The following is a 20,628-nucleotide window of genomic DNA, read 5'->3' on the forward strand; positions in this document are numbered from 1 at the left end:
GGTGTCTTTTAAGTCTTGAATGAAGGATTGGTGACGTTGACCAACAGATAGGGTCAAACATCATTAGGAAACTTGATTAAGTCAATTGTGGACTTGATTAATATTTTCAAAACTTTCTAATCTTTTTAAAAATACAAATCAACCCAACCCACACCCCTCTTCAATTCAAATCAACTACTCTATCTCTCCAGCTTCTCTCAACTCTCTCCCAACGAACAGTTCTACAAAATTTCTCCCTTCAAACTCCGGCGATAAATAGTCGGGCGAGTTCCTTTTTGACTTTCAACCGTCAATCGACGTGAATACTTCTCCGGCGACAACAACTTTGAGTTCTTCGTCCTCCCATTTCCTTTTTCACAGGTAAAAAATTATAAAGAAACAGAGGAACTTGAGCCAACTACTCCTCTGGTATTGAAATGTGGACTGAAAAAAACCCTAATTTTTGGCATTTCTTCTTCTCATTTTCATAATGTTGATTCAAATTTTTTGGTGATTTTTTATCACAGTTGATGTTCTTAGTGTGCGTGTGTGTATGACATATTGGTGTTGCTAGGTTGATTTGATGTTTGTCTTGGTAGAAATGGTATTGCAACAGTTAAAACATCTGATGTAATAGATGAAACATATGATGCAACAGATGAAAATCTGATACAATAGATAAAAAAATCTGATGCAACTATGAAAATCTGATACAACAGGTGAACAATCTAACAAATCATTCATCTGTTACGACAGACGACTCTTCTGTTTGGAAGAAATCTAAACAATATTGATCCAACAGATAACTGATTAGTGATCTGTTTTTATTCTTTCCAACGGTTTACTCTTTATTTTATAATAGATTAGGACTGTTTTTATTCTTTCTAACAATTTACTCATCTGTTGCAATAGGTCGGTTATCTATTGCAACAGATAGCGTATCTGGTGTAATAGATTAGTGATCCATTTTTATTCTTTCTAACGGTTTACTCATCCGTTGCAGCAGGTCGATTATATGTTGCAACAGATAAAATACCTGGTGCAACAGTTTAGTGATCTGTTTTTATGGTTTCCAATGAATTACTCATCCGTTACAACGGGTCAGTTATGTGTTACATCAGATAAAATACAAGGTGCAATAGATAGTGTTGTTTTTATGGTTCCCACAGATTACTCATCCGTTGCAATAGTTCGGTTATATATTACAACAGATAACATATCTAGTGCAACAGATTAGTTGTCTGTTGGAACTATTATATTACTGTTATGCATTAATCAATTATAATCTATGTTACGTTCCTGTTAAATTAATATAACATGGCTTCCAAAAGAAAAAAAATCGAATCAAGTTCAAGTAAAGGAACAAGTACCACAGCTCAGCTACATCCACTATGCTATGAGCTTCCTTTACAAGCTTTATCTCAATCAGGAGCAGAAGATAATGAACACGGGGAGGAGGAATATTTCAAAAGAGATGATCCAAATGCCAATAGCCCTTCCGTCGAAGATTTGGTCAAAACCTTCAGCATTGATCGTTATCCTGTAAGAATACAGTGCGATGGTGCCACAGATTTAACAGGTGATCTCGTGGTTAAGTCAGTCATGAGAAAATCTTTCGACGCCTTCAGAAAAATACTTCAAGAATAAAAATTGGATTCTTATTTTAGGAAAAGCTTCTTTGGGTAATATCTTAATTTGCCGGAGGACAACAATGCTCGTTTCCAGATGAAAATGGTATATGATTTTCTCAAGCGCTGGTTTATGTATGAAAACAAAGATAAGATGGATGAGGTGTGGATAAATTATTGTGGCATGCTTGTTTGTTTTAGTTGGGAGGAGTTTGTCATAGTTACCGGACTAAAATGTTATCCTCTTTCTCCTTCTCAAGATATACCTACTCTGACCAAAAAAAAAGTACCCCGCACACCCAAAAAAGGAATAGGCAATTCGAGTGATCGTGATGACCTGGTGTCCATTGTTGGTCCAAGCTTCAAAAACAAAAATCTGATTGAAGCGTTGAAAGGTAAAGAACTTTCAAAGAAGCACAAGCAATTATTGTGCTTGGTTTGGTTTATACATAATGTTTTTTGGGCGAGAGACGTTAACAACAACATAAGCCTCGATTTAATAAATCTCTCCGAGGATCTTGAGGCATTTAACAGCTATCCTTGAGGTTATGAAAGCTTTAAAATGACTATCGAATATTTGTTGACTCCGTTAACGCCAAAAACAGTCAACTTATATGATTTTCCATGGGCCTTCATGGTAAATATTTCTTTTATCATGATATGATTCATCATTTTTTTATTCAATAATGCTTTTGATTTATTAGTGTTATGTTATAGGCTTGGGCATTTAAAGCCATTTCTTATTTGAGACAACAAGTGAACTACCAGAAAAAAGTTTCCTGTCCAAGAATTCTGAGATGGTTGTCGGCCAAAACAGATAAAAATGCAAAATTTCTTGATCTTTTCAATCCCCCCAAGGAAGCAGTAAGTCCAATTCTAATCAAGTTTTTGTTTTAATTAATGATTAAATGATTTCATCATCATTCTTAATATATGTACCGATTTATTTTAGATTGTCCATCGGTGGCTTGTTCCGACCAACCGAGAGTTGAAGATGCCATTTTTTTCTTACTTTACGGTCTGTGCAAACTTTATCGGACCCTAAGTTCATTGATGGAATAAAAATAGAATTGTTTGGAGCAACAACCATCACAAGAAAAATAATTTTGAAGGGTGGGGCTAATGATACTCCTCTTACAGTTTTTGAAACAACAATCCATTATGATTATGATCATAATGGTTGTACAGATTTTTCTCCAGATTTTGCCGCATCTAGCGAATATTCTTCATGCAAATATCAAGACTGCAAGGCGAAACACGATGGAGTGATTAGTTCTATTAATGCACTAAATGCCTCTGTAAAGGAAATGACATCTAAGAGGGGTGTCATTCCATCAAAGAGGATTTTATATCCAGACACTCCACCAGAGATCAAGGCGGCTAAGAGGAAGGAAAGACACCTCCAAGGCATCATCAATCATAAAAAAAAGTAAAATTGCAATGCCTCTTTCTTTTTCTTGCACCGATGTTCAGTGTGCAAGGTCCACAGAAGAGCAGCATGAGCTGAAGAAGGTAAATATACATCATCTGTTCCAAAAAACAAACAAGTACATATCTATTTTAACAGATGATATATCTACTGAAAATTATCAAATCTGTTGCAACTGTTGTCTAACCTGTTGCATCAGATTCGTTATCTGTTTCAACAGATGAGTCTTATATTGCAACAGATGGGTCATCTATTCAAAATAATCATACTGCTCTCATTTACCTGTTTGAATTTATCCCAACAGATAATCCATCTAATGCAACATAAGACTTATCTATTGCAACAGGTGGAAAATCTATTGTATATCTCTACTTAGCATTGACAATTCTGGCTTTCAGGTGGATGTCACAGCTACTGTCGAAGAGCATAATATGACAGTTGATAATTCATCAACTGCTTCAAAAGATGAAGAAAAAGTGAAGCCTGTCAGTTTGGGAGAACGGAAGAATTACCTATTTGAAGGGTTCAACATCTCGGACGAGGCTCCAAAAAAACTAACACAGTTGATTAACGACTATTCAGAATGGATTATCGATGGGCTGTTAAAGCATCATGCCGGCAGGTACATAAATCAATTTTATGGATATTGGTTTATACAATTCTTGTTGTAAGAACCTGACATTAACACATATAAATTATCATGTAGAAAACAAAATGATGAGCGCTACAAAGTGAACGAATCGAGTCATGGTTTTGATATGTTCGACTTTGTTGTTGCACATTCCGGAATGAAGAATTGGTTCTATTTGATGTCACAGCCCCAAACTTGCTGGAATGATAAGGTTTAAAGGCCATACATATTACTATTAATTAATACTTTATTTAATTACATCGGCGTATTATTTTTTCGTCATGTAATCCGAAATATTTAATAATATGTACAGCACATCAATGTCATTTTTTACTATCTTTGAAAGAAGGCCAAGTTGCAAGAACAAGAACAATACAGATACACAACAGGCAATTGTTTGTACAAAGTTTACATCAATAATGCCTACAATAGGTATTGTTAACAGCACTCGGAAGTTTCCCAAAATGAGGAATGCTTAATCAACATCATCAAAGGTTTTAGCATTCCGGTTGGCTACCTTAGCATTTGATCGACGAAGTGTACATCCCAATCAATTGTGGTGATGAATTCCATTGGGTGTTGGCTGTCATCGTTCTAAAAGAGAGGCGCATCCGAGTTTATGACTCGATATTGTGAAGGAGACGTTCTGAGTCGTCATCTGAGATACAAAAGCTGGCCAAAATATTGCCTACTTACCTTGATATGAGTGGTTTTTTAGATCAAAAGATTTGTACTGATTGGTCAACGATTGAAGCATACCGGGATAAAATAGCTAATCCATTTGATGTACAATATGTTGACGGAATTGCTCAACAAACCATTGGTAGCCTGTAAGTTTAACTGTTATGATTTAGTTTCATTTCACAAATTTCACAACGCTTGTATGAACTACAAGATATGGATTATCTATTTTTTTATAACGTAGGGATTGCGGTCCTTTTGTTGCCGCCTATGTCGAGTATTTGAGTGATGAATTACAAGTACCAAATGATGGACTTGATGCCGGATTACTCCACAAAAGATATGCTGCTGTTTTATGGAAATATGGAGAAGTGAAAGCTCAGAAGCCGTACGCAACCGACGTTAAAGATCCACGATGACCAAAGCCGAATGCCATAGCACTGAATGAAGAACAACTTGTATATATTGATTAGATCTTTATAGCTTGATTCCGACAATGCAATAACCTATCCTCCTTGGTTTAACTTGTTGATTTATTTGTAGAGTAGATCGTTTGTACTCAAAATGATTTTTTTTACATTTCATTTATTTGTTGAGTTATTTCATGTAATTTTCGAAGGCTTCGATTTATTTTATTCTGTCTATGAATATAATTAATTCTGAGTTTTGAACATCTTAATTAAAATGGAGTACTAGATTCAAATATCGTAATAAATAATACATCTGTTACAACAGATGACATATCTCATCAGACAGATTTAGACATATGTTGCAACATGAGATGCAACACGTTGGTCATCTGCTGGAAATTATATAACAGGTCTTCCTACTTTTTTCATTTGCTCCAACAGATTACCGATCAGTTACAACAGATAAGTTATATGTTGCAACAGATCGACAATCTGTTGCGACAGACAGACGGGGAACATCTGCATAACGCAACAGATGACCAACCTATTCCAACAGATAATCAATCTATCACAACAGGTACTATATCTGTTATGACAGATATAAAATCTATTGCTTTATAAAAATTCAACTTTTCCAGACATAAAAATTATTGTCCCTATATGTATAGTGAATTGGCTTGAAATAAAAATTTGTTATTGTGTTCGTCTCTGTCTTTGTACATGTTCTTTTTTATACACGGGCTCCAACCATTTACTTAGCACCCCATATGCCCAGACCCATTACATCTTTCCCACAATGGTGTTGCATACACCGGTCATTTGTGTGCCGGTCAGTAAACACTCGATGTATGCAAGTAAGTATGGCCCGCACGCTGCACCGATTGTATTTTTTGGGAGCTGGATGTTCTTATTTCGACCTTTAAAAACCCATGATTCCTTCGCCAAGACTTCAGCCGGTAAATGATCCATCAGCTTACTCTGCGTCAACAACTTGGGCAACAACTTCAAGAGTGGCTGCATGTGGGTTAAAAACGTCTTCTCACTGAACACAGGTAAGTTGCAGTCATAAACCTTAATCTTTCCCTCGTATAGTAGTATCTCAACAGTGAGAAAACGGGTGACATCCACGTTCATGGCTGCAAGGATTCTCTTTGCCTTGGTCCAGCTCTTTCCATGTGGATATGACCTCTTTCCTCTAACATATTTAATCGCTTCTTCATCCCATTGGAACATAGAAACTAACTGATCAAATCCAGGGCCACCGGAATCAGCTATCTTACAGAGTTTAGCGTACCTATCCTTGAAATTATTGTAGAAGTTGAGGTCCATTATCCTATCGAAAACATCATAAGCATCCGGGTACGCTAATTGCCTGCCCCTCATGAGGTAGAGAATTTCATCAACATACTGTGGTATAAGAAGATAATTTTTAAATAGGTTAGTAATTGTAAAGAATAAAAACACAGTCGAAAGAATCCGATGCAGAGGATTCTCTGAATCAGTTTTTGCAACAGATTACACATCTGCTGCGTAGATTCTTCTTCATGGAGTAGATTTGAAGGGTAGGTTAGAAAAAGTAAACTTACGTTGTCCTCGTACCACACGCATATATTTGTCATATTTGAGAAGTCTTTGGTGGTAAATGAATGCATGGTGTATTCTTTTTGAACCTTCATCTTGATGAATTCTTCCAGTTCCTTCTTCTTCTCCTTGCCAAGCGCCGCGAATATGTCCACCTTCTTCGGTGGCCCCTGAACTTCAACAACTATTAGAGCAGAGGGAATTGAAATTTTTGCCAATTTTAGAATGGAGAGAATTTGTCTAATTTTTCTTCTCTTCCTCCTAACCTCCACTGTAGGAGTGCATGGCTCCCTCACCTCGTTGGATGATATGACACCCCTCCTAGATTTCAACTCCTCGGTAGCTTCATTAATAGCCTCTAGCTTGTCGAGGAGTTTATCCTGTCTGTCCTTTCACACTTTGCATTTACAATGAGAACATAAGGGTGAGAAGGGGTGAGAGGGACCACTGTAAAGGTGGAAGGGACCGGTGTAGGGGTGAGAAGGAGGACCTGTGCAAGGGGTGTTTTCAAACATATTTATTTTTTGCTGAGCACCAATATGATCATAATCACGACTGGCAGCAGAAGCAGAAGCAGGATGGCTGCCACCATCACAAAGAACTCCACCAGCAACACCCCAGAAGAAGCACCCGGATCTATTCTAGTTTGAGTTAGGTCGTGAAGAGCTTCAATATTAGACTGACCTTGCCTAACTACTCTTCTTATGGATGTTGCTCCATCCAATTTATTCTTAATTAACTCCACCTTTGAGTTTTCTTTTGTATCAACAAGACCCAGATTAAGAAAAAAAGTCATCTCCAGCTCATCAATGGTAGGCACGATCCAAGGATGCACAACCTATAAAAAAATGACGGGAGGAATTTAAATCATATAATAATAATTTGCAGTCAGTTGGGTGACATGGGGCTCGGGTTATGTTAACACAACCAACTTATGCAACAAAAAATCTAGCTACCGCAACAGCTGATCTGTATGTTGAAATAAATTGATAATATGTTGCATCAAAATACCCATCTGTTGCATAATTTACAGTAGATGGGTAATCTGTTGAGTAGGGTTTAAAGAACAGAGTATGGTTAATCTGTTGTGAAATATGGATCGTCTGTTGCAACAGATTATCCATCTGTTGCACCAGTTGCAGTTGACGGGTAATGTGTTACAACAGATGGAACATTTGTTTCAATATCTTTATTTGAGGCAAATTATTTTAGTTGAAAGAAGATGTACTGCATCATCCGAAAGGTTAAAGAGATCAGCCTCGTTAATATTTTTTTTACTGTTTTCTACTGCAGCCAACCACCTAAGGATCCTTGGATGAGAAACCTTATCCGGGTAATCGTGAAATGCTTTGGGAGGAGAGGAATGGCTTCACATGTCCAAGCCTAAAAATTGTAAATAGGAAGCAAGAAAAAAAAGTCACAAGTATATTCAATATAAATTAATGAATGAGTAAAAATAGTGATCAATTTTACCATGAAAGCCCAAGGAAAGCCGTATAATGTGGTCGTCTTTGGCTTTATCTCTTTCAGTAAATATTTGAAAGTCAAGAAGTAGCTGTCGTAGCCCCAGGGATAGTCGTTGAATTTCCAAAAATCATCAGCAAGCGCCAACAAATCATGTTCTATGACTTTCTTGACGTCTTTTACCAATAAAACGGAATAGACAAGCCAAACTAAGCACAATTTCTTCCTGTAGTGCTTTGGTATGTCTTTATTCTTGAGATCCACTATCAAATCCTTCACTTTGTAGCTAGGTCCAACAATTCCCACAACCCATCTTTTTTTACCTTGCATTTGTTGGACCCTTTGTGGGGTGTTTTCTTGATGGCAGGTTCTTCTGGATGATCGCATCTCAAGCCCGTCACAATGGCAAACTCTTTCAATCCAAAATAAATCGGCATGCCATAGTAGTTGATTCAGACTTCATCCGTCTTATTTTCGCCCTCCTTCGAACCTCCATCATCCTCCGCATACATGATCCTACGCTTGAGAAGGTCATATACCATGATCATTGGGAAACGGAGAGGGCGGGGCTCAGACAGCTCAAGAAAGTGTGCAAAGCAGCTCTTCTTAAAAAGTCCATCTATGTTTTCCTTCTTCATAATAATCCTAATTTCGTCAAAAGGTTTCCCCAACTGACATTTAAGTACAAGATCACCAAATACTGCATTAGGGTTATTCATAGGCATTGCAACTCGAAACTTGTCAATACTAATGGTTTTGACAGAATCATACTGGAATTTCAATATTATTTCACACCCCATTGGTGAGGAGGAGTTATCACTTTCCTCGGCTTCATTTTGCCCTGACTGAGATTGTTCTAGAAGTTCCTCCAAATCTATCTGTACTCTAGCCTTTTTTGTTTGGTGATCGGAAATTGATCCACTTTCTCCACTTTCTGTTTCTTTTCTTTTGGGAGACATCTTTTAACTACAAATAAAAGAAAAACAAAAAATACATTGCATTTGATGTCTGCATAATTTTCTTTAAAAAGGTGAGACAAATTTCAATAAATTACTCTTACCACATAATCAAAAAAAATACTCCAACGGACAACCCATCAGTTGGAACAGATGGGGAACCCAAATCTGTTTGAAGATCTATTTAATATCTCCCCACAGATATTTCACCTATTTCAATAGGTGGAGAAATTTCAATAAATGATTCTATGCCATATTACAAGAAAATACTCTAACGGATAACCCATCAGTTGGAACAGATGGGGAATCTGTTTGAAGACCTATTTAATATCTCCCAACAGATCTTTCACCCGTTACAACAGATGGACCACCACCACCACAACCAATGCCACCAAGACCACCACCAATGCCACCAATACCAACACCAAGACCACCGACACCACCGCCAAAAAACACAAATACCAACACCACCAACAACAGCCACTAACAACACCACAAACACCATCCAACAATACCACGACAATCAACAAAACACTAAGAGAAACACTAGGGTTTTCTCGGGTGCTTCCTACTTTTTTAGCATCAAAACTCAAAATTGTTAACCCATTCTCGAAGATAATACAACTAAAAGTATTCTTTTTTATCATTAACTAAAAAGCCCTATTTTTTTAGAATATAGAACAAATGTAGAACTCTTCTCAAACTCTATTACATGCGAAGATAGAGAAAACAACGGATACAAGCGGGAATGAAGTCTAAAAAACAACTATATGCAGTCGTAAATGGGAAAAAAATCAACCTGTTTTGAAGGGTTGAGCAATATGTTGAGTATTTGTTGTTTGTATTGTTGAAAGGGAGAGGACACCCCGAGAGAGAGAGAGAGAGAAGAGTGAGAACTTAAGATTTGAAATGAAAAGTTTTTTGCGCAAATGGATGATTTGTATAGGTTAATTTGTAATTTTGGAAAAGAATGACAAGTTTTGAAATTGCTAATTTTGTCAAAATTGATCTTAATTAATTTTAAAATTTTTAAAAGATATAGTTTTTAAAACATTGAGTTGATGAGAATTCATTTCAACTCAGAGTGATCGATCGACAACTTGGGTTGGGATAAACGCAATACCAGCGCCATGCAATTGCAAAGACTCGATTGGATTTGTAGTTGACCCTGTGAGCTCATTCATTCATTCCTAGTTCCACCTAAATCAACTTAGGTACTATCACTATCCTAACATTGAGTTGATGAGAACTCATTTCAACTCAGAGTGATCGATCGACGACTCGGGTCGGGATAAACGCAATACCAAACACGATTGGATTTGTAGTTAACCCTGCAAGCTCATTCATTCATCCCTAGTTTCACCTAAATCAACTTAGGTACTATCACTATCCTAACATTGAGTTGATGAGAACGCATTTCAACTCAGAGTGATCGATCGATGACTCGGGTCGGTATGAACACAATACCAACGCCATGCAATTGCAAAGACTCGATTAGATTTGTAGTTGATCCTGTGAGCTCATTCATTCATCGCTAGTTCCACTTAAATTAACTTAGGTACTATCACTATCCTAATATTGAGTTGATGAGAACTCATTTCAACTCAGAGTGATATATCGATGACTCGGGTCGGGATAAACGCAATATCAATGCCATGCAATTGCAAAGACTCGATTGAATTTATAGTTGATCCTGCAAGCTCATTCATTCATCCCCAGTTCCACCTAAATCAATTGCAATGAAATCTGCTGCAACAAATGACTAAGCTGTTGAAAATTTTCAAACAGGTACATATATGCTACAACAGATGACATATCTGATTTAATTATCAAATAGATATTTGCATCTGTTGTGACAGATGACTGAGCTGTTGGAAATTTTCAAAGAGATATTTATATCTGTTGTAACAGATGACATATCTAATTTTATTAATTATCAAATGAATATTTTCTTCTGTTGTCACAGATGACTGAGCTATTGGAATTTTTAAACAGATATTTATATATGTTGTAACAGATGACTGAGGTGTTCGGATTTCTAAACAGATATTTATATATGTTGCAACAGATGACATATCTGTTTGAAAATCATTTTTTCTCTTTTAATTTTAAAGCAAGAAGCTTCTGGTCCGAGTAGATAATATCAAGTAATAGTACTTACTACTAAAGGCAGTAAAAAATGGTTCTTGGATATCTCAAAAGTGAATTCATTGAGCAGACTTGTCTTGTATTTTCAATGTCAGTAGTCTTAGTCTTCCTCGTGCCCCTCAAATTATTAATGAAATTAATGAATATTAATTAATGAATATTGAAAACCACCACGTCTATGTACACAATACATCTATAGAAATTATCTCGTCTCTTCCTTCAGTTGCAGTTTATTTTATTCAACTCTCATTTTTTTCTCTCTCCTCTTTAGGGTCACGGTCTTTTTTCTCTCTTTTCTCTTCTCTTCTCATAAAGATGTTTTCAGATCTAAATCCATCCATATCTTTCCTCCTTGACTTAAATTTCTATTTTGATCCCCTTTTTGATATTAAGGTATGGTTCATTATTGCTCTTTCATTCTTGTCTTCTTCTTTGCAAGTTATTTACATCTGTTTTTTAATTTAATTACTATTTACCCATATCATATGTATTAAAAAAAATTAAGAAACTTGTAAGTGTTGAATAAAAAATCCAAGAATTTTTATTATAATATGAAAAAAAAGTCATCTATTGGGAGAAGTTTAAAAGCCTTGTTGGCAGTATTATTTTTTTGTATGAATTTTGTTTGTTTCATTATTGTTGATGCATTTATTGATGTTTTTGGTGGGGTTGGCATTATTAGAACTCGTGGTGTGGTGTTGTTGATGGTTTTGGCACAAAAGATGTTGCTTCTTTGTTGTTGATGATGTAATTAGAACAAATGTTGTTATTTTTTTTTATTGATGTTTATGTTGTTGTTGATGTTGCAATAGATGGAGAAACTATTGGAACAAATAAAACCACCAGAAAGGTTAGTTTGATATATTCCATCAGACTCCACATCTGTTACAACAGACTCCACATCTGTTGCAACAGACTCCACATCTGATGCAACAGATAGATAATATTCTTTTTGTGACATCAATTTTTTTCCTCTTCTTTGTAGATATAAGGAACTGACAGTTGATCAACTTTTGACAAACTATCGCAAGAGGCTGCAGTAAAGATGGGATCAGAGGAATAAGCTGCTTGTAGATTGAACCACTTCATATATAGGAGGTATGTAATACTGATAATGTTATCACGGAAACACACACAGAGTGCACTGATTTTTTGAATGATATTTTTACTGATTAGTCATAGATCATTCAAATAAGATGTCTGCAATTTTACAGCTAAGTTTGGTAGGTCCGAACTGATAAGGCTGAGGAACCATGAATATGGTTCTGATAGCCTGTTAAGATTTAATGTCGGTTGTTGCTCATGTTTATTTGTCAAGCATTGTGAAGATATCTAGTTTTTGTGTCATTGTAAAGAGATTCAATAGCGATTGGACTAACTTTTAGGGTGCATTGGACCCTTAGAGGGCCTTCGAAGCTTAGCACTGCATCTAACAAGAACGAAAAACCAATATATTTATTGCCTGGTAAAAATTTATATGGCTGGGTTGCTCGCTTGAGGTGATGATTTTATGCTAGAATGTGCAATAGGAGAATGCTTTCGAAGGAAAATGGGTGGTTGATGGAAGACTATATCATCTGAGAGATCATTGAAGAAGAGACACAGGGTAGAAAGTAACTTTTAACGAATCTGGCCGACGGAATTATCTTAACAGATGCAAAATTTGAATCAACTGCAAATATAAAAGTGTATCCGATAATGTAATTTCATTTGTTGTATCTTTGAAAGAAAAACAATCCAGATGGACACTTTTCTAGGGAGCTGCATGGTCGGGATGATCACCAAGGTAGAAAATAGGAGAAGACCAACAAAGCAGCCTCACGGGCATCGAGGGTAGAAATGATGTTCAGCAAGTCTAGAAAACTTATGCCAACAGCAATTGTAGTTAAAATAAGGAATCTAAGCGAAGGCGGCAAATTTCTAAATTTTAAGTTTCATCCCATGCTTTCTTGTTTGTGTTTCCGATCAGGCCCACTATCGTTGACCTGATCGGAACCACAAACGAGATTGAAATGCAAATAGAGTATCATTGTTTCCTTAGCAATATGGTTATAATTGATTGTGTTTTCTTGCCTTGACATGCTTTCAACATTCCTTGGAGAAGATCAGATGTTTGTTGTAGTATGTGAATTTTGATAATTTTCTAGCTTGCCTCCAGCTTTTTAATTCTGTATTCAAGCTGGTCGTTGCCCTCGTCAAAGTTGGTAAGGAGTTTCTCGTCTCTTGTGAGCTCGATCAGGAACACTACCTTCAAAGTTATGGCATTCTAGAAGCCCTTCAGAACAGTTTCTTCAGAAGCCTTAAAGGATACATGGAGGGTCTTTTGTGTTTGTTTTAGGTCAAAATATGTTTATGCACGTTGAAGATGTGGTCCTAACAGTTGAACAACACACTTTTATTGAGCATTGCTCCATGCATCTTGCTCAACCAATTTGATAAATTAGTAAGCATGGAGTTACGTAGCGTGTGATCTAAACCGGCACTACCAAGCCTATCAAACATTACGTAACTCTAAGCTCATTACTCTATCAAAAAAATACGACTGAGTTAGTGCACAAATCGAACGAGCTCAATCTCTTAGCCTTTCTATTGATCGCTCTTCTCCAATATAAATGACAAGATATCTGCTATGCAAAAGTCTACACCGTTGCCAAATATGTTTGCCTGGGAGCAATTCTTCTGAAGGATCTTTGTTGATGTCTTCTGAAGAATTTCTCCCAGGCAATCATGTATGACGATGGTGTAGACTTTTGCATAGCAGATATCTTGTCATCTATATTGGAGAAGAGTGATTAGCAGAAAGGCTGACAGATTGAGCTTTTTATATTTGTGCACTAACTCGGGCATATTATTTTGATAGGGTAATGAGCTCGGAGTTACGTAACATTTGATAATCTTGGTAGAGTCGGTTTAAATCACATACTACGTAACTCCATGCTTACTAATTTATCAAATTCATTGAGCAAGATGCATGGAGAAACACTCGATAAAAGTGTGTTGTTCAACTGTTGGGACCACATCTTCAACGTGCATCAACACATTTTGACCTAAAACAAACACAGCGACCCTCCATGTATCCTTTAAGGCTTCTGAAGTAAGTGTTCTGGAGGGCTTTTAGAATGCTACAACTTTGAATGTAGTGTTCCTGATCGAGCTAACAAGAGACGAGGAGCTCCTTACCAACTTCGAAGATGGTAACGACCAGGTTGAATACAAAATCAACAAGCTGGAGGCAAGCTTGAAAATTATAGGGATTCACATACTACAGCAAGCATCTGATCTTCTCCAAGGAATGTTGAAAGCATGCTAAGGCAAGAAAACATAATCAATTAATTCATATTGCTAAGGAAGTAATTATACTCTATTTGCCTTTCAATCTCGTTTGTGGTTCTGATCAGGTCAACGGCAGTGGACCTGATCAGAAACACAAACAAAAAGATGGGATGAAATTTAAAATTCAGAAATTGTCGCCTTCGCTTAGTTTCCTTATTTTAACTGCAGTTGTTCTTGGTGTAAGTTTTCTAGACTTTCTGAACATCATTTCTACCCCCGATGCCCATGAGGCTGCTTTGTTGGTCTTCTCCTATTTTCTACCTAGGTGATAACCCCGACCATGCAGCTCCCTAGCAAAATGTCCATCTGCATTGTTTTTCTTTCATAGACACAACAGACAAAATTACATTACCGGATACACTTTCATATTTGCACTTGATTCAGATTTTGTATCTGTTAAGATAATTCCATCGGCCAGATTCGTTAGAAGTTACTTTCTACCATGTGTCTCTTCTTCAATTAGCTCTCAGATGATATAGTCTTCCATCGACCACCCATTTTCCCTCAAAAGTATTCTACTACTGCACCTTCTGGCATATAATCATCACCCGAGCGAGCAACCCAGCCATATAAATTTTGGTCAGGGCAATAACTATATTGATTTTCTGTTCTTGTTTGATGCAGTGCGAGGCTTCGAGGGCCTTCTAAGGGTCCAATGCACACTTAAAGTTAAGTTCAATTGTTATTGATTCTCTGCAGTGACGAAAAATATTGATCCCTTCTCAAAACTTGACACACATAAATACGAGCACCAACCATCAGTAATTCGTAACAGGGCATCTGCACCATCTTCATGAGGTCCTCAGCCTTATCAATTTCGAACCCATAAAACTTAATGGTACAATGCAGGATCTTGTTTGAATGATCAATGCCTAATCGATTAAAAACTACATTCACAAAAATATTGTACTTTGTGTGTGTTGTCCCGATAACCTTGTCAGTAATACATACTTAACTCCCACACATATGATAGTGGATCCATCTGCTCGCACCTTATTCTTCCTAGCCCACCTATGGCTTAAATTGAATAAACAGAAGATTAGCTTATTGCAACAGATGACACATCTGTTTATATTGTCAATCAATTGGAGACATCTGCTATGACAGTTGATCAACCTGTTGTAGAAATCAAACAGATATATACATCTGTTGCAAAAAGATTGCCAGTATGTTGTAAGTTATCTAACAGAAAGAATATATTTTGCAACAGATTACCCATCTGTTAGATTTATTTTAAAGCAATTTTCTTTTCTTTTCGAGATACAATAATTTATAAACAGGTCCCTCCTTACAAATATGGATGATCCAGATTCGTACAAGAATATTCATATCGAGTCCTTGCGTGAACTTCAAAGGCAGTTTGATGAACTCTAGAGAGATTTGGCTGACTTCGGAGCAAGGTTGCTGGATGAAAGATGTATGATTGACAATAATAATAATAGTAGTAATAATAATTAGGTAATGTTTTTTATTTTAGCGATTATTTTCCTCCTGTTGTATATCAAATCTAGCCAAGGGATTCAAAAATCTATGAACATTCATTTCATTTTGTTGTCGACTTTGAATTTTTAATTCTTATTTAGTATTTAATAATAATCATTCTGTTTATTCCTTGTTCTCAACATGTTGACGGTTGGTGGTGGGGATTGAACAACAATTTGTGTCAACAGTTAGAGGTTAATCTGCTACGACAGATCGATCATATGTTGCATCTGGCGGTTATTAATAAAAAAGGGTTATTGTTCTTATTGAGAGGGTGAAAAGAAAAAGACATGACTTTTCGTTCCGATTATTAAATATGAAAAATGTTTCGTAAATAAATAATAAGGAAATAAATAATAAACATAATTTATAACCACAATTTTAATAAATGATCGTGACTTTTCATCATTTTTGTTTTTGAATTTATTTTTTAAATTATTTATTATATAATAAAATGGTTATTATTTTATTAAGGAATTGAAAAGGTATTTTTTTAACTTATAAAATAAAAAAGTAAGCAAATTTGGCTTAATGATAGGATGATATAGTTTGTTTGTTTTTCTAAAAGTAGATTATATGTTGCAACAATTAAATTATCTGATGCAACAGGTTCACTATAGTTGCAACAGATGATATATCTGTTGTCACAGATGATTTATCTGATACAACCTATATTGAGTCACAACTCAATAAAAGCAGTTCTTAGAAAGAACTAATTAATAATAATAATCTAAAAAGTCATGACTTATCACAATATTTCTTAATTTAATTAATTCATTACTTTTCACCTTAATGAAAAATTTAATTAATAAATGGAGGTGAACAGTTAGGTTATATGTTGCAACAAATATGTTATCTGATGCAACATATTTTATATTTATTGCAACAGATAATATATTTGTTGTCACAGATGCGTTATCTGATGCAACAGATATAGAATCTGTTGCCACAACTCAATAAAAACAGTTCTTCGAAAGAACTAATTAATAATAATCTGAAAAGTCATGACTTATATCACAATATTTATTTTCTTAATTTAATCAAAAATATAATTAATGTATGGAGGTGAATAATCGCGCCTTTTTGCCTCTCATTCAAATTCAATCCTCTATAAATAGGTCCGTCCTTACTCAATCATTCATTCAAATATACTCTATTTATTTATTCCATCTCGTCTTTCATATTACACTCTAGAAGATAAGATTATGGTTGACCCAGTGTGGGACGTTGCTTTTCTGCAAGACGCCGTGAATGAACTTCGAAATCAAGTTCGTGATCTGCAATGGGAACTGGGAGGAGTTAGATCAAGAATGCTCCACGAGATACGCAGGCTGAGGAGGGCCTTGCTACTTCCGATTGAAGATTGGTCGGCTGACAATAATGATGCTGATAATAATAATAATTAGACTATTATTTTTCTTTTAGTCTATTATATGTATTTTTATTTGTTTAATAAATAAATTATGTTTGATCTTTGACGTTTTAATCCATATTTAATTTTCATTCTGTCTATTATCTTCTCAACAAACATGTCGACGATTCGACGTAAAAAGGAATAATTTAGAATCCATTAGCAATAGCAAGATTTATCTGTTGGGTTTGTGGCAGGGGTTGATTTGTGTTGTTTCAAACAGATTAATCATTCGTTGCAACAGATAATTAGTCTGGTGCAACAGATAAACATTCTGATGCAACAGATAATTAGTCTGGTGCAACAGATAAACATCCTGATACAACAGATAATACGTCTGATGCAATAGATAATACAATGATGTAACAGATAAACAGTCTGATACAACAGATAAATCTTCTGATGCAACAGATTACTCATCTGATGCACTAGATGATTGATCTGTTTAAATTGTGGGCATATATGTTGGATTCATAATCGGGGTTCTATCCATTGTTGGAAAAACAGAAGTATACCCAAATGACAAATACGAATAAAAATCATAATTTTACTTACCAAAGTCACCTATGAAGTAATGTCAAAGTGGAAAGTGATGTAGTAAACAAAATTTGACCTAAGAAATTGGTCAGATCGCAGCAGTAGCGTTGTACCACCAACAACAACAACAACAAATGGTCGACAAGAAGAAGATGAAGATGATAATGAAGTAGAAGATGATGATAATGAAGCAAAAGATGATGAATAAAGCAGCAGAAACAAAAACAATTAACAACAAAAATCGTTAAGAGAGAGAAAACAACAATGGATGAGAAGAGAGAGAAAGCCGCCTTCTTCCCTCCGTTTTCCGTTATTTTAGGTATACATTGGGATCAAAGTGTAAATTTAAAAACTTGTGGGTTATTTTCAAACTTCCCCAACTTTCTTAATACATAATAAAGTAATTGTCACCTACAACTAATAATTAAGACTTGTGTCACCTACACCTCATTTTAAAACTCTTTTGTCACCTGTGACCCAAACCCCCAAGTAAGTCATGTAAATATTTTCAATTATTATAATTTCTTAATATTCCGCGCAACGCGCGGGTACGAATACTAGTAATATTAATAGTGTTTCTCTTGCTTATTTTTAATCTTATGGCCGAATTCAAAATCTACTTTAGAGCATGTTTTGATTTTTATTTTCTTTTGGAATAACTTTTGATTTTGTCTTTAAAAAAAGCATATTTCTTCGCAAGATTTTAAGAATTTAGTTCACAATATATGGTCAAATTAATATACAACAACAACAATACATCAGTGTTGTCACACCCCTGTTTTTCACCGCATCCGACCCCGCTAAGGAGTTGGTTTTAGAAAAAATGGGTTTTTCCAATTAAAGTGACGTTTTGAAAAGGGATTATTTTATTTACAGAGTCGTCACTTGGAATTGAGTTTGGGTGTTCCAAGTCACCTTATTGAATCCCTATTCAAAAGGAAATAACTCTTTATTTTTTTATTTTTTTTATTTTTTTGATCTGCGAACTAGGAATCCGGATAAGGAATTCTGTTGACCGAGGGGAAGGTGTTAGGCACCCCTCGAATCCCGTGGTTCTAGCACGGTCGCTTTTATTGACTTATCCTGACTTAAATTATTTTAATAAATTATGTTAAGGCCTAAAATCTCTCATTTTAAATTATATTGAAAATGTATGTCTACACCTCTTATGTTAAACAAATTGGTGAAAATTAAATTAAAAAAAATATTTGTCAAGGTGCATTTTTGCATCCTTGAATTTTTTAAAATGTCTCAAAAAGATGTGTACGCCGCATTCTTAATTGAGACGAATAGTTAAACATGCCTAAAATTTGTCTAGCGTTAAAGGCGTTTGCTTCATCTTTCGTAAACTCAAGATAATTTTTACTCTTTTTACTCTTTATTTAGCAATGAGTTTTGAATTATTTTGCAACTAGCCTCACTCGTCCTCTCTTTTATTTATCATTTATGACGGATCTTAGAGAAACTCGCGATTCATTTCACTTATTTTATGATTGATTGATTAATTAGATCGTAAGAATGCATTTAGTCTAAAGGGTGAATAAAACATATTAAGATAAACACTTATTGTAATTTTAACATTCACCTAGAACTTTAAAATAAATATTTTATAAAATGTTTAATATTCAAAATAAATTATCAAATAAGAAAATTAACCAAAATCTCGAATTCTAAGTATAAAAATATAGAATAACCAAACTACTGTCAATGGCTATCGGAGAAATTTTTGTTGACTTTTATTAGAATTTTTCCTTGAGAAAACCAAAAAAATAAAATAAAACATTTTGACCAACCATTATGTCACTAGTATATTCATTTTAAAGGATCCATGTTACATCTTTATTTATTAACTTTATTCTAATATTAATAATTATAATAATAAAATAAATTTGGCATCTCAACTAAAAAAATAAATCAAACATTAATTTTTATATTAACAAAGCAAAGTAGAATTTTGTGTGTTCCGTAGTGTGTACAGATTTATCTCAAAACAGAAATGGAGGCAATGTGTATAGCGTAAAAAAAAAGGAAAAAAAAAAAGAGTACGAAAGTATATATTTGTAAATTGGCTTATGTGAATGTGCACGTTGCTATATGCAAGTTTCCCCTTTGTATTGTGTTACCAGGTATTCTCACTATGCATGTGCATTCATTTTTTATTTTTTCTACTTTTTCTTTTATATAATTTTAACATACAACATTTTAACATTCAACATATCCATATACAATAGATCAACCATTCTGTAACCCGATTATATAACATGCAATAATATAAAATATACATAGACCACTTGAATATTTCATTCATGCTTTTCATAGGAGATTTATAACTTTAATAGAAATAGGATCAAAACAGAACCTGTATGCCAACTTAATTGAATACAAAAGCAAGAAGTTATCACCAGAAACTTCAACAGAACTTCAACTTCAACTTTTCTTCTTTTCTCTCTTTTGTATGATATTTTTTGGTTTTCCCCTCTCCGTTGATTTTTTTTTTCAATGTCTGATATAGTGTACGTATATATGTATATGGGTATGTATCGTGTGTTTGTGTGGAGGAAATGGGAGAGAGGTTGAGTGGAAGTGGGAATTGTGGGGTGGTTTGGGTAGTTTAGGTCTCTTTTTCTTTTTATTATTATTATTATTAATATTTTAAATAAAATAAAAATGATTAAGATCTATTTAAAACTAATAAGTTAATAACTAGTCTTAGAAATATGATTAAAATAATACAACAATCATTAGATTATTTATTAAAAGTTAAAAGAAGAAAACCAATATAATTTAAAAAATTTCCTTTTTCCTAAAATATATAAATAAACAACAAAATAAAAACTTATTTAAAAATGTGACTCTATTTTTGTAGTTTTCAAAATTTTTAAAACAAACTTTGTTAAACTAAGATAAAATTGAAATATCTAACTTAGACCTAAAAATAAAATACATATATATATTAAA

This window comes from Capsicum annuum, chromosome 12, assembly GCF_002878395.1.
Source record: "Capsicum annuum cultivar UCD-10X-F1 chromosome 12, UCD10Xv1.1, whole genome shotgun sequence".
NCBI lineage: Eukaryota > Viridiplantae > Streptophyta > Magnoliopsida > Solanales > Solanaceae > Capsicum > Capsicum annuum.